A 12,202-nucleotide genomic window follows, 5' to 3' on the forward strand; every position below is an offset into this window, starting at 1 on the left:
GATAATCTAAAGACCAAACCTTGTTGTCATCTTCCCCGGTCTCCTAGAACCAAAATGCTCACGGCCCAGTAGCCAAACAGAAAGAAGGATCAATAATCTTGATCTCAGGAGAGTGCTCAGAGCAAGGAATAGTCCAGCACCCCTGGATACTTTGCCTAACAGAAAAAACTCTCCTGGTTTATCCTTTTGCAAAAGAGAACACCAATCAAATCATGGCAGTTCCATCTACTTCATATGGAAGCTCGGTGTGGGTAAAGGAGCGTACTCACACCTCACCATAACTTCAACAGCAAACTCTGCACACAAACTTTAGTTATTTTTGCTTAAACAGATTATACTTAATCAGCAACACTAGATCAAGCACTGATTTATATAGCTAAAAAGTTCAAGATACTTCATTGATGGTAACCTGTCTCTACAGTGAGGTGAGTCAGGGCCAGGGACACTGGGTTCCATGAAAAGAAGGGAAACTGCTGGAAAACAAAGGAACTGCTGTGAAATAAAACGGCCAGTGACCATACCACTGTTAGTGGCAAAACCTGGGCTAGAATGCAAGTCTCCAGATCCACTAGTAGAGGAAGGTGGTGAAAAACATGGACTTTCCTATCCAACCTCTGCCATTTACCTGCTGTGGAATCTCAGGCAACTTATCTAACCTCTCTAAGTTTCTCTTTCTTTCTTTTTTTAAAGATTTTATTTATTTATTTGAGAGACAGAGAGAGAGCACATGAGAGGGGGGAGTGGCAGGCAGAGGGAGAAGCAGACTCCCTGCTGATGCAGGACTCAATCCCGGGACCCCAGGATCATGACCTGAGCCGAAGGCAGTCGCTTAACCAACTGAGCCACCCAAGCACCCCTAAGTTTTTTTTCTACACAATGGAGATAATAGTACCTATATGTTAGTGGATTGGTGTATGACATAAGGCAAGTAAAAACATGCTTGACATGTTGTAAACACTCAGCCGTTAGCTGAACATTCTTCCCCAATGAATGACAAAGCAAGTGGTAAAATGTTAACAACTGAAGAATTTGAGGGAAGGATATACAGAATTCCTTGGATTATTCTTACAACTTTTCTACAGATATAAAATTATTTCAAGATAAAAAGGTAAAAATGTAAAAGAAATAACAAAATAAAAATAAAAAGGTAAAATGTATGTACTCTCTCTCTAGTCCTATTTTAACTTAATTATCCCTTTTCCCACAGCTATCAATCATGACTAGTTAACCCACCCATAACCAGGAGGAATGCTGGTTATATTTATACATACAGGGTACTTTGGTAGGCAAAGAATGATATTAACTCACCTCATTCAAGCCAATTACCATTTCCCAAGCCCCAAGGCAGCTCAGAAAATTTAAGCAACTTAAACCAGCAAATGGCAGAGTTACAACTTGAACCCAGGTCTTCTGGTTCCAAAGAAAAGTTTTTCTTCCTTTGTACTGCAAGTATCTCAGGAAGAGAACTGATTAGATTATTCATAACGGAAGGGATGATGAGGGAATAAGAGTAACTAAAAAGCACTTCAGTTTTACTTTTTAAGTTTCCCCATGAGGTAGGAAACTCATACTGTATGAGCTACAATACCTCCTGGATTAAAATTAAGAGCACCAAGAAGCTTTGTAGTACTGTGGTTCTATCGGGGCACCTGGGTGGCTGAGCTGGCTGGGCATCTGACTCTTGATTTCAGCTCAGGTCATGATCTCATGGTCGTGGGATTGAGTCCTGCATCAGGCTCTGCACTCAGTGTGGAGTCTGCTGGAGATTCTTTCTCTCTCTCTCCCTCTGTCCCCCCACACCCCATCACCCCACTCAAGCTCACTCTCTAAATACATAAATAAATAAAATCTTTAAAAAAAAATACTGTGGTTCTATCTATACTTCCCAAACACCCTTCGCTTAGGGTAGCAGATGAAGCCCATGTAACTACCTCAGTTCATACTTGCCATTGTCATATTTCAACTGTATTTAGCAGAAAATAGATTTCAATGCATTGTTTTTCAACCAGTGAGAGTGAAGGGAATCTTAGGGAACTTTTTCAAACTGTACACACATTATCCCTGACGTTGGTTAATGAGAACCACTGCTTTATTTTTAGTCTGAAAGTATCTGTCACCCTAAACACATCTTCTCTTTATCGTCACCAATAACACTTCAAGTCAGAAAAGAGCTAAAAATGAAGATGCATTCTAGAGAGAGGTAAGGCATGTTATACTGAGGAAATAGATTTGTTACACATTGATCAAATGGGCCTAAGCAACAGTGAATGTAACACTCCAGCACAATTTTTGGAAAACAACTGATACCAAGTCCACATAGGAAAGTCTTAGTCTGAGCTTCCTCCCTCTCCAACACATCACCCTGTACTGGCTTCCATTTTGGCAACTTTTTGATTCTTAACAATACACTCAGATGGTCTCACTCAGGTACAGAAAGAAATGTTACTCTTTGAATGTGAGACTATCTGCCTCCAGATCTTCCTCACATATTTCTATATGGTTCACCAAAAACTAAAAGTGCTTCTTGGGTATACCCTGACAGGCAACAACAGAATTATTAAAAGGCTCTTGTCTCTTCAGTTCAAGTCCAAAACCAATTCACTATGGACTCCTGAGCCTTTTATAAACCATCTAAAAGCAATGACCCAAAGAGACATTAATGGCAGTGGCCGGATGGGTAGGTCTCTGGACCCTCACAATAAAGTCTGTCCTGCCATTAACTACAGAATTATGAGTGAAATGGTTTGGGTTGTTCCTCAACTATAAAACAGAATTTCCACCCACTGACACCACCTACCTCAGAGCTGAAAGAAGAAAATGAAATACAAACTAAAGCATTTTGAGGAATAAATGTTTTATGCAAGCCCTGGTAACTGTCACTCAGAACTGCTCTAAATGCTTTGTGAACTATGGAGCAAGGAAGGAAAGAGAAGCTGTTCAGAGGCAGCAATACAACACAGGAGGTAAGAATTCTGAAATATGCCCAATTTCAATTCCTAAATAGTTGCTCCTCCGTCTGAATAGCTGTGTGGAAAACTGAATTTCTGAGAAGTGAATCATTTTAAAGATAGTAAGAGTAGTCGGTATTAAAAGAAATTCCAGTGTGCATTTTTACAGTATTGTGGAGAGCATAAATTATCATTCTCTTAATTTATCCATCTGGAGCACTTCTATAGATATGCCAAGTATTTAAAACCAAAAACCAAAAAAACTTTGTAATGTTTTAAATAGGGGCCTCTATCCTCTCAGATAGGAGCCAACATAGGTAGAAACCCAAATTTCAATGGTACCTGTTAGCAAATGTTCAGGACTTTCAGAGCATGCAATTAAAAAGCCCATTTACCGTCTCCCTAAAGCACTGAGCTCACAGGGTGCAGGAAAATGTGAGCACAGAGGTGATGCTGTGCTGTCCACTTTCATCCCTGTGCTGCTGCTACTATGCCAGGCATGATCAAGAACAAACCAACAAGACAGGGTTGCCACTGTCAAGGAACCTGTAGTCCAAGAACAAAAGATAAATAATATCCCAACTTGCCAACTCCCCATTTATGCTCCAAATCCTAAGACAAGGTCTATTGACTATGAAGGTGTCAAGAGGCACTCTGTTTCCCTTGTTACTATTCCTTACGAAGGAAAGTCTTTGGAGGAGGTAAGATCTAAGGAGATGATAAAGAAAGTGAAGAAGGGGGACCTAGCACACAAATGTGGAAACCTATCAGTAAGTTAGTAATGGAACAATCATCTGGTAAAGGTAAAAGGTATTCATGGTGGGGGCGCCCAGGTGGCTCAGTTGGTTAAATGTCTGCCTTTGGCTCGGGTCGTGATCTTGGGGTCCTGGGATCCAGCCCCACATCGGGCTCCCCGCTCAGCAGAGAGTCTACTTCTTCCTCTCCCTCTGCACCTCCCCACCCCTGCTTGTGTGTGAGTGTGTGCGTGCTGTCTCAAATTAAATAAATAAATAAATAAATAAATAAATAAATAAATAAATAAAATTATTCATTAGACTTTCAGTATTCCTCCTTCCAGGATACACATAAAGAAAGAAAGACAGGCAAGCCAAGTAGCATGACTCAAATGCCTCACTGAAGACAGAGCAAATCAAAATCAATCCTTCCATTTCTTACTTGGACCAAACCAAGGCTGAGGTAGAGTAGGGACAGTGATTACTTCTCACCTTTAGTTTCTCCACCCCTGAACTGTTCTGGGCAAAATGACAGCTCAATTAGTTCTAATTAAGCACAAGTTCCATGCTGAGATGTCCTACTTAGACAGCTGGATCTGAGCCATGTGAACTCAAGTGTAAAATGTGCCTCTTAAAACCACCTCTTCCAAGAAATGCACCCCTTGAAACAACGGCTCTCATCCTCACACTGCAGCTTAGTGCTGCCTCAACAAAGTCTTAACGTTAAAGCAATTTACTTGCTATTACTTCATTATCTCTTTTTAAAGCCAGCAGACCGGAGGGAAATTAGGCTAAATGTCAAATCAGCAGTCAGTTCCAGAAAACCCAGCCAACAAGCAGAGGGACAGCAGAACTTAAGAGTACCCAGCTGGCTCTCAGGAGGGAAACTGGCACTAGGTCTAAGGAAAAGAAGGAACCCTGCTCTATCTCTTCAATGAGGTGGCAGAGTGGTTTGGTGGAAGTGGCCTTGCGGCAGATGGAAAAAATGCGGATCTTTGTGAAGACCCTAGTGGGAAAGACCATCACCTTCGAGGCCGAGCCCAGTGACACCATTGAAAATGTCAAAAATCCAAGCCAAAATCCAAGACAAGGAGGGCATCCCGCCTGACCAGCAGCATCTCATTTTTGCGGGCAAAGAGCTGGACAATGGACGCACTCTTTCAGACCACAATGTACAGAAAGAGTCCACCCTGCGCTTGGTGCTTTGCCTGCAAGGTGGCATCACCCAGCCTTCTCTCCATCAGCGGGCCCAGAAACAAGATGATCTGCTGAGTGTTCTGCTCACCTACACCCCCGCGCTGTCACCTGCTGCAAGAAGTGCAGTCACACCAACAACCTGTGCCCCAAGAAGAAAGTCAAATAAGGCCCCTCCTTTGCCTGTAGGGAGGTCTCCTGCCCGAGCCCCAAGGCCCCGGGGCCTCAATAAAGCTTCCCTTTCATTGAAAAAAAAAAAAAAGGAACAGAAGGAACCCTGAGTTTGTGACTATCCTGCATTTATTGCTTGTTTGTTTACTGGGCAAAGGGATGAGTATAGAATGATATGAACAGAGACCACTGATCTTAGAATTGAAGACCTGAGTTCAAATTCTGGTTGTGCCATTTATTTGCTATATAACTACTGGGTAGTCACATCAACTTTCTAAGGCTATTTCTTCAACTATAAAATGTGAAGGCTGAGTGAGATCAGTATTGGTAATTCCATAACCCCGAGTGTGTATGCATCACAAGAACAGCTTTTGTAAAAAAAAAAAAAAAAAAATAGATTCCCCAGTCCTACACAATCAGAATCCTCAGGGATGGGGAAGGTGACTGCAAATCAGCACTTTTCAAAAGGTCTCCAGGTAATTCTAAAAGGCGGCCAGATTTAGGAACCACCGAGCTAGATCAGGGGTCAGCAAACTACAGCCCAAGAGTCAACAGGTAGGATGTCACTTGTTTCTATATGGCTCAGGAGCTAAGAATGTTTGTTTTTTTATATTGTTTTAATGGGTGAAAAAACTCAAAAGAGTATTTCGTGACACAGAAAAATTATATGAAATGTAAATTTCAGTATCCATAAGTAAAGTTCTGTTGAAACACAGCCACACTAGCTTGCTTACATCTTGTCTGTGGCTACCTCTACAAAGGCAAGGTGAGTAGCCTCAGTAGAGTGTGTGGCCCAAAAGCCTAAAATATTTACTATCTGGCCCTTTACAGAAAAAGTTTGCTGATCCCTGGGCTAGATTTGTAACATTAGGGTCTCAAAAAATTTTTCTACCTGCACAACACTTGAGGGTTACCACACACATCTACTGGAAACAGCAGTGATTCTCACGGGCTGACAGGTGAAGAACGGTAGTGAGGAGGAGGGCAATCACCAATCTACAGTGCTCCTTCCAATTCTAAAAAGCCCACAAATGTATGATTCTAACTAAATCTAACTTTTCTTGCCAGCTTTTGAGTAAGCACCATCCTATTCTATGATAGCACCAAACCAAACCAAACCAAACAAAAACCCACCAAATGCCAAAAGAGTGCTGTTCTTAAAGCTTTTGAACTCAAAAGCCCCGAAGGCTACAAAGAAATATAAATGGGACTGTCCAGGTTTCCACCTTCAATGCCACTATGGGGCTAAGTGACCAAGTGGAAACAGAACAAACCCAAAGCCAATAAAGTTTTTACGTAGGTTAGAGGGCCCGTGGACATGTCCCAAAACATCTGTAATCGAGGGAAAGTGCCAGATTAAGGTTTATGAATCCCTGTGCTGTGGTGTGACAATCTATAACAACCAGCTCAAAAGTGCCACCAGCCTGACATGTCAAGGTATACAGAGAAAGAGAGAAAGTTCAGCCAAAGGGCAGCACTGTTGCTCTGACTGGGCTACTTTTTGAATGACTCTTCTTTCTGACTCATCTCTCTCAGCGCCTGGGAACTCTCATGGCCATCTACCCAAAAAGTAGGTGAGCTGGGACACCCTGTGTGCGCTGCACAAAGTGAGAGAGAAGAGAAAATGGTTGAAGCTCCCACTTGGTGATCAAGTGACCAGAAAAACAGTTCTCCAAAGGCACATACACAAGCTCAAACCCATCTTATAAATGAATGGGTTGACGGAGTGTGAGGGTGCTAAGGTCATATATTCATTCAACAAAAACTAACTGTCCACCTTCTATGTACAGGATACTGCACGAACCAAGAACAAAGAGATGATCCCTGCTCTGTGGGTGACATAATAATAAAGTACCATGATGAGGGACATACAGGATGCTCTATACTTCCACAGCAGGGGCATGAGAGATCTCAGAGGAAGAGATCCTTGAGTTGAAACCTGAAGGCTGAGTAAATAGTTGGTTTTGGAGCAGGTAGAGAGTCTTGTCTATGTGTCATAAGTAAATGGAACAGCATGTGTGGTGGTCCCAAGAGTGGTATGTGGTAGACTGGTATGAGCAGGTGAGGGATTCTGCAAGAGGGAGGCTGGAGAAATAGGCTGAGTTAAGTTGTACTCCTTAGTAAAAAGTCTGATCTTAATCAAACTACTGAAAAGTGTTGAACAGAGAAGTGACATGAGCAAACCTCCATTTTTGAAAGGACATTTTAGCTACTGTTTAGAAATTTTAGGATTTTTTTTTTTTGGCGGGGGGGGCGGGGGGTAGTTGGCCAGGTTCAAATATGTGGAGGCCAGGAGACCAATTAAGAAGCTACTGCACTCACCCAATGGCAATGAAGACAGAGAAGAGAGGGAAGATAAAGGAAATGGTCATTCCACACTCAATCATGATCCCTGTCCCTAACTCCCAGGGGTTCTAGTTTTAAATAACTCCATCTACATAGACCAGCAGTGGCCCCAAACCAGGTATGAGTCTTTAGAAAAAGTCCCAAACCAAATGAAACAGTGATTTCATTTTTAGAGATAATCTGGATATTCTTATTTCCTTTCAATATTTTCTTTTTTTAAAGATTTTATTTATTTTAGGGAGAGAGAGTGAGAAAGAGCATGAGAGGGGAGACAGTCAGAGGGAGAAGCAGACTCCCCATTGAGCAGGGAGCCCGACACGGGACTCGATCCCGGGACTCCAGGATCATGACTTGAGCCGAAGGCAGTCGCCCAACCAACTGAGCCACCCAGGCACCCTCCTTTCAATATTTTTAAATGGCCTACCTAGCATGGTGGTTGGTACTTAGTACATATTCGATAAGTCACTGAAGAATATATAAAACACACAGATTTGATAGTGATTAAATAGACTATCCAGGTGCTACACACAAAACCCTCAAGAAAAATAGTGTAGTACTAATATTAATGCTGTAGGGAAGTAACATACTCATCATTATTCCTGAGAATTTAAATCTATTTCTTTTTGGAGGATAATTTGACAAAGCCCAGACAAAGGTATTCAAAGAAAAAACAGAGTTCTATCAGGAATTAAGCATTCTGATCCTGAGGAATAGCAGTTCCCTCTGCTACATTCCGGCCCAAGAGACTGGACAAAAAGAGATCACAGTTAACATCAAAATAAAAGACAAAATCTGGGGCGCCAGGCTGGTTCAGTTGGTGGAGCATATGGCTCTCGATCTCAGGGGTCTGAGTTCAAGCCCCACTTTGGGTAGGTATAGAAATTACTTAAAAATAAAACCTTTAAAAAAAAAAAAGCCCAGGCGCCTGGGTGGTTCAGTCGTTAAGCATCTGCCTTCGGCTCAGGTCATGATCCCCGGTCTTGGGATTGAACCCCACATCGGGCTCCCTGCTCAGCGGGAAGCCTGCTTCTCCCTCTCCCACGCCCCTTGCTTGTGTTGCCTCTCTTGCTGTGTATCTCTCTGTCAAATACATAAATAAAATTGTAAAAAAAAAAAAAGCCAAAATCCTTACAGTAACCTATAAAGGCCTTGTCCAATACTCACTCTCTACTCCTGTAGCCTCCTGTCCCTTGAATGTGCCAAGCATGCTCCCAGTTTTATGTTCCAATACAAGGGTTCCTAAATTTTATAGCACAATGGAATGGCGTGCAAATCTTTTGAAAATACAGATGCCTGGCCTCCATCCCCAGACACTGATTTAATTTGCACGGGCGTGACACCTGGGGGTGAGACCTGAGCACTGGGATTTTTAAAGGCTCCCCAGGTTTTTGGAACAAGTTTGAGAACCACTGCTCCAGTTTACCCTGTTTTTATAGCATTTATCACCAATTTTTATACAAACACACACACATCATGACAGCAAGGACTTCGTATATTTTGTTCAAAACTGGGCTCAAAGGAGGTAACCAATAAATAGTTGGTGAACAAATGGCTTTTCTAGTCTGGTCTTCTGCTGTTCCTCCTGTCTCCACCCTTGCTGATAAGGCCTATAATTCAGGCAACAAAGAATTATTCATGGTGCCTGAAATTCACCATGTTCTTTCGGCTGCCAAGCTTTTCTGTATCTAATAAAGTCCTACTTTTCCTTGCTTTCCCAACCCTCTACCCCTAGGCTGAGCCTGATACCTTATCCTGCCGGCTTAGAGAATATTTCATACACCTCTGATACTGTGCATCACGGTACGTCTTAAGTACATACACATCTGTCTTTAGACCAGCTCTGTCCCTAGAACTTTGTCCACGATGACAGAAATGTTCCTTATCTTCACAGACCAATACAGCAGCCACTAGCCACACGTGGGTAATGAGTATCTGAAAGGTGGCCAGTGTGACTGAGAAACTAAATTTTTAATTGTATTTCATTTTAATTAATCTAAATAGCCAATATGGCTACCACACTAGTCAGCACAGCTCTAGACTGTGATAGATATACTTTTTTTTTTAAGATTTTATTTATTTGACAGAGAGACACAGTGAGAGAGGGAACACAAGCAGGGGGAGTGAGAGAAGGAGAAGCAGGCTTCCCGTGGAGCAGGGAGCCTGATGCAGGGCTCGATCCCAGGACCCTGGGATCATGACCTGAGCCGAAGGCAGACGCTTAACAACTGAGCCACCAGGCGCCCGATAGATATACTTTAGTTAATGTTTCATTTCTATAACCCAGGACACAGGAATTATCAACAGTGATGGACTGGTAGATGGAGAGATGGATGGATGTGAGAGAGTTGGCTCTGAAGATTATTAATACCCATATGTTTACAACTTCTGGCTTGACATATGGCAGGAACAAAAGACATACTCTGAAGCACAACAAAAGGCTCAGCCAATGAGAACAAAGAACTGGAGAACCTATCCAGTATTCTAATGTTCTACTCAGCTTATAATCCACACAGTGGGGGGAGTGTGGCCTAACACCTTACTGGGCTGTAACTTTCAAAAGCTTGGAGACAGCCCCCCTACTGAGAACGGGTTGAATTTACAGAGTTGGCTCTGTGCTTTAGGAGTTAAAAGTACCCCAGGCTCCCCAAACACATTTCAGATAATAAGACTTCAAGTTTTTCCAGCTGAACAAACAAGTGTGGCACACCCAAGCACCTTAATAATAAAAGTCCAAACTTCTAGAGCACCTTCTATGTGTAAGGCACTATTCTAAGCACCTTGTGTATTAACTCATTTAACCTTACAACAATCCTATGAGTTCAGTAATCCTATAATTTCTATACTACAGATGAGGAAACAGAGAGTGACCTGTCCAAGGTTAACCCAGGCAGTCTGGCTCCAGAGTCTGAGCTCTTAATCTTTCACCTTTAAAGAAGGCAATCTTTGGCAGAACCAAGACAGCCACCCAGAATGTTTATAAAGGCCAAAAGCTAAAGCAACCCCAAGCAAAAACCCGCTAATGGTTCCAGCTCTCATTCACTGAGAGACCACTAGTTCAAACCAACTGAGAAGTCTTACAGTTTAAGGGAAGTAGATACTTCCAGTCCACATCATATCTGGCAAGTCAGTGGAAGCACTTAACAAATGCACCCTAGGATAATGCCAACAGGAAGAAAGAAGAGAAAAGTGAGAAAAGTGAATAAAACCTTGCTTTCTGTAACAGTGAAATAGCAGTAATAGAACTAGTAAATAAAAACTCTTAACATTTTTTCTAAATAAATCCACAAACTGCCTGGTTAATAGAGAAATAGTTCTTCAAGAGTCAAAGAATATATGTACATTCACACACCATCATCAAGGGACTGTGCATAATCCAGAAAAAATATCTGAAAACATACCCTCCTGCCTACCCACCTACCACGATACAGGAAAACCCCTGAATCTCTCAGGAAAGGGAGGAGCAAGAACTAATCTAAAAACCCAAAGAAGAACAAAGCTTCAGTTTAAGAAAGATGTGGTCACAAAGAAGGTTTCACAAACCACTCTGCTGTGGGTACCAAAAAGCAAACAATCAGCATACAGAGCGCTCTGGCAACCTCGTGCAAGCTTCAGATTTAAGCAGGGCACCAAATAAGGGAAGGATTCTGGTGCATCAACTCCTAGGAAAAGTGTTTCAAGTTAAAAATGGTTATTCAGGTTTGGATGCAAACTTCTGTATCTGTTCTTTATCAACACAGACACCTCTATGTCACTGTCAGCTAGCAGCAAAAAGAGAAGAAAACTGTTAGAATAAAAATGGGTTACACACAGACAACATGACCTGGTACAGCCTGGCATTTACCTGGACACCAAAGACAAGACTATAAACATGGCAGCGCAGGACTTCTGGGATTCCACATCCCAGCTGGCTCCAAGTGTCTCCAGAAGCAGGTGGGCCATGATGTCACACACCCTCCAACGCCCCCACAGCCAAATAGTTCAACATTAAGGCCAAAAACCACAGCACTTCTGGTGAGAGACTCAAGTTTCTCTGTGACTGAAAGCAAGGCCCGCTTCCATCTAGTTTTTTGTCAGTCATGTCTTTTCTGTGCTTGTTCTCAGACCCCAAATATCTAGTTCAAAAGACAGGGCAAACACCTTTAAATCTTTCATCTTTGGTCCAATTCTCCTTTCTTCTCTCAACAATGAAAAATCAATCTTAGGCATACCAGAAAGCATTAGCAAGGGAAAACATGAGCATTAAGTTCTTCCTAATTTATTCACAATGCTCTATCCCCGTTAATGTAACTATTAAACATATAGGGAATATCAGAGTTTGAGTTAAAAAGAACAAAAGTAACATGAGTCAAAAACCAATTAAACTCCACTGGTTACACACATATGCTTAGTTTGTGACAGCTTATCAAACTGTATGGCTTTGATACATACACTTTTCTGTATGGATATTATTTTGTAATAAAAGGTTTTGTTTTTTTTTTAATTACCACAATCTTGGGCGCCTGGGTGGCTCAGTTGGTTAAGCGACTGCCTTCGGCTCAGGTCATGATCCTGGAGTCCCGGGATCGAGTCCCACATCGGGCTCCCTGCTCGGCAGGGAGTCTGCTTCTCCCTCTGACCCTCTTCCCTCTCGTGCTATCTCTCATTCTCTCTCTCTCAAATAAATAAATAAAATCTTTAAAAAAAAAATAATTACCACAATCTTTTCTGCTGTTCCACCAAAAGCCTTTATTCCATAGCCAATAACCCTTTGCCCCGTATGTCCTAACCCCCACACCAAGATTCTAACTCTGAGGTGGTAGAAATGAAGGT

The 12,202-nt window shown here is 42.1% G+C and overlaps 1 protein-coding gene across 4 annotated transcripts in view; it reads right to left on the minus strand.

The window, feature by feature from the left end:
- The window catches only part of SMG6 (SMG6 nonsense mediated mRNA decay factor), a 227,848-nt gene that overhangs the window by 181,170 nt on the left and 34,476 nt on the right, over positions 1 to 12,202 (minus strand). The window lies entirely within an intron of this gene.

This window comes from Eumetopias jubatus, unplaced genomic scaffold (assembly GCF_037043125.1).
Source record: "Eumetopias jubatus isolate StellerSeaLion01/CBP00866 unplaced genomic scaffold, mEumJub1_p1.0 scaffold_10, whole genome shotgun sequence".
In the NCBI taxonomy this organism is placed as follows: Eukaryota; Metazoa; Chordata; class Mammalia; order Carnivora; family Otariidae; genus Eumetopias; species Eumetopias jubatus.